This window comes from Chiloscyllium plagiosum, unplaced genomic scaffold, assembly GCF_037043375.1.
Source record: "Chiloscyllium plagiosum isolate Xiang-an unplaced genomic scaffold, Cpla_swu_hap1 HiC_scaffold_43, whole genome shotgun sequence".
Lineage (NCBI taxonomy): Eukaryota > Metazoa > Chordata > Chondrichthyes > Orectolobiformes > Hemiscylliidae > Chiloscyllium > Chiloscyllium plagiosum.
The window spans coordinates 12,937,085-12,941,214 of record NW_028270181.1 but is presented as its reverse complement, the minus strand read 5'-3'; positions in this window follow the sequence as shown (position 1 = coordinate 12,941,214).

The following is a 4,130-nucleotide window of genomic DNA, read 5'->3' as shown; positions in this document are numbered from 1 at the left end:
CCCTGACACACTGCCCCCCGACACACTGCCCCCCGACACACTGCCCCCTGACACACTGTCCCCTGACACACTCCCTTCTTACACACTGCCCCCGACACACTGTCCCCTTATACACTTGCCCCTTGACACACTGCACCCTGACACACTCCCCCCGACACACTCCCTCCTGACACACTGCACCCAGACACACTGCCCCCTGACACATTTCACCCTGACACACTGCCCCCTGACACACTACAACCCTAACACATGACCTCTGACACACTGTCCCGACACACTGCCCCTGACACACTGCTCCCTGACACACTGACTCCTGACACGCTACACCCTGACACACTGCACTCTGACACACTTCCCCGAACACACTTCACCCTGACACACTTCAACCTGCCACACTACACACTGCCACACCACACCCTGACACACTACACCCTGACACACTGCACCCTGATACACTGACCCCTGACACACTGCACCCGACACACTCCCACTTGCACACTGAACCCTGATACATTGCCCCTTGACACACTGCACCCTGATACACTGCCCCCTGACACACTGCACCCTGACACACTACACCCCTGAACACTGCATCCCTGACACACTTCCGCTAACACACTGCCCCGACTCACTGCCTCCTGACACACTGCCCCCTGATTCACTGACCCCTGACACACTGCCCCCTGATTCACTGACCCCTGACACACTGCCCCCTGACATACTGACCCCGACACAGTGCACCCTGATACACTGACCCCTGACACACTGCCCCATGACACACTGCCCCCTGACACACTGCCCCCTTACACACTGCACCCTGACACACTGCCCACTGACACACTACCCCCTGACACACTGCCCACTGACACACTGCACCCTGACACACTGCACCCTGACACACTACCCCCTGACACACTGCACCCTGACACATTGTCCACTGACACACTACCCCCTGACACACTGCACACTGACATACTGTCCCCTGACACACTACCCCCTGACACACTGCACCCTGACACACTACCCCCTGACACACTGCCTCCGACACACTACCCCCTGACACACTGCACCCTGACACACTGCACCCTGACACACTGCACCCTGACACACTGCCCCCGACACACTGCACCCTGACACACTGCCCCCTGACACACTGCCTCCCTGACACACTGCCCCCTGTCACACTGCCCCCTTACACACTGCCCTCTGACACACTCCCCACGACACACTGCCCCCTGACACACTGCCCCCGACACACTGCCCCCTTACACAGTGCCCCCTGACACACTGCCACCAGACACACTGACCCCCGACACACTGCCCCCTTACAAACTCCCCCCTGACACACTGCCCCCCTGACACAATGACCCCCGACACACTGCCCCTGACACACTGCCCCCTGACACACTGCACCCTGACACACTCCCTCCTTACACACTGCCGCCCGACCCACTGCTCCCTTACACACTGCACCCTGACACACTGCCCCCCTGACACACTGCCCCCCGACACACTGCCCCCCGACACACTGCCCCCCGACACACTGCCCCCTGACACACTCCCCTCTGACACGCTGCCCCCTGACACACTGCCCTCTTACACACTGCACCATGACACACTGCCCCCTGACACACTGCCCCCTGACACACTGACCCCCGACACACTGTCCACTTACACACTCCCCTCTGACACACTGCCCCCCTGACACACTGACCCCTGACACACTGCCCCCGACACACTGCCCCCGACACACTGCACCCTGACACACTCCCCCCTGACACACTGCCCCCTGACACACTCCCTTCTTACACACTTCCCCCGACACACTGCCCCCTTATACACTGCCCCCTGACAGACTGCCCCCTGACACACTGCCCCCGACACACTGCCCCCCGACACACTGCACCCTGACACACTCCCCCCTGACACACTGCCCCCTGACACACTCCCTTCTTACACACTTCCCCCGACACACTGCCCCCTTATACACTGCCCCCTGACACACTGCCCCCTGACACACAGCCCCCCGACACACTGCCCTCTTACACACTGCCCCCTGACACACAGCCGCCCGACACACTGCCCTCTTACACACTGCCCCCTGACACACTGCCCCTGACACACTGCTCCCTGACACACTGCCCCCGACACACTGCACCCTGACACACTCTCCACGACACACTGCCCCCTGACACACTGCACCCTGACACACTGCGCCCTGACACACTGCCCCTGACACACTGCACACTGACACACTGCCCCCCCCGACGCACTGCCCCCTGACACCCTGCCCTCTGACATACTGCCCCCTGACACACTGCACCCTGACACACTGCACCCTGACACACAGCACCCTGACACACTGCACCCCGACACACTGCCCCCTGACACACTGCACCCTGACACACTGCCACCTGACCAACTGTGCCCGACACACTGCCCCTGACACACTGCCCTCCTGATACACTGCACCCTGACACACTGCCCCCGACACACTCCCTCCTTACACACTGCCGCCCGACACACTGCCCCCTTACAAACTGCACCCTGACACACTGCCCCCCTGACACACTGCCCCCTGACACACTCCCCTCTGACACACTGCCCCCTGGCACACTGCCCCCTTACACACTGCACCATGACACACTGCCCCTTGACACACCGCCCCCTGACACACTGACCCCCGACACACTGCTCACTTACACACTCCCCCCTGACACACTGCCCCCCTGACACACTGACCCCTGACACACTCCCCCCTGACACACTGCACCCTGACACACTGCCCCCTGACACACTATCCGGCTGACACACTGACCCCCGACACACTGCCTCTGACACACTGCCCCTGACACACTGCCTCCTGACACACTGCCCTCTTACACACTGCCCCACGACACACTGCCCCCGATACACTGCCCCCGACACACTGCCCCCGACACACTGCACCCTGACACACTCCCCGACACACTGCCCCCTGACACACTGCACCCTGACACACTGACCCACGACACACTGCCCCCTGACACACTGCCCCCTGACACACTGCACCCTGACACACTCCCCCCTGACACACTGCCCCCTGACACACTCCCTTCTTACACACTGCCCCCTTATACACTGCCCCTTGAAACACTGCCCCCTGACACACTTCCCCCCTGACACACTCCCCCCCTGACACACTGCCCCCTGACACACTGCCCCCTGACACACTGTCCGGCTGACACACTGACCCCCGACACACTGCCTCTGACACACTGCCCCTGACACACTGCCTCCCGACACACTGCCCTCTTACACACTGCCCCACGACACACTGCCCCCGACACACTGCCCCCTGACACACTGCCCCGACACACTGCACCCTGACACACTCCCCCCGACACCATGCCCCCTGACACACTGCACCCTGACACACTGACCCCCTGACACACTGCCCGCTGACACACTGCACACTGACACACTGCCCCCCCGACACACTGCCCCTGACACACTGCCCTCCTGATACACGGCACCCTGACACACTGCCCCCGACACACTCCCTCCTTACACACTGCCGCCCGACACACTGCCCCCTTACACACTGCACCCTGACACACTGCCCCCCTGACACATTGCCCCCTGACACACTCCCCTCTGACACACTGCCCCCTGACACACTGCCCCCTTACACACTGCACCATGACACACTGCCCCTTGACACACCGCCCCCTGACACACTGACCCCCGACACACTGCTCACTTACACACTCCCCCCTGACACACTGCCCCCTGACACACTACACCCTGACACACTGCACCCTGTTACACTGACCCCTGACACACTGCACCCGACACACTCCCACTTGCACACTGAACCCTGATACATTGCCCCTTGACACACTGCACCCTGATACACTGCCCCCTGACACACTGCACCCTGACACACTACACCCCTGAACACTGCATCCCTGACACACTTCCGCTAACACACTGCCCCGACTCACTGCCTCCTGACACACTGCCCCCTGATTCACTGACCCCTGACACACTGCCCCCTGACATACTGACCCCGACACAGTGCACCCTGATACACTGACCCCTGACACACTGCCCCATGACACACTGCCCCCTGACACACTGCCCCCTTA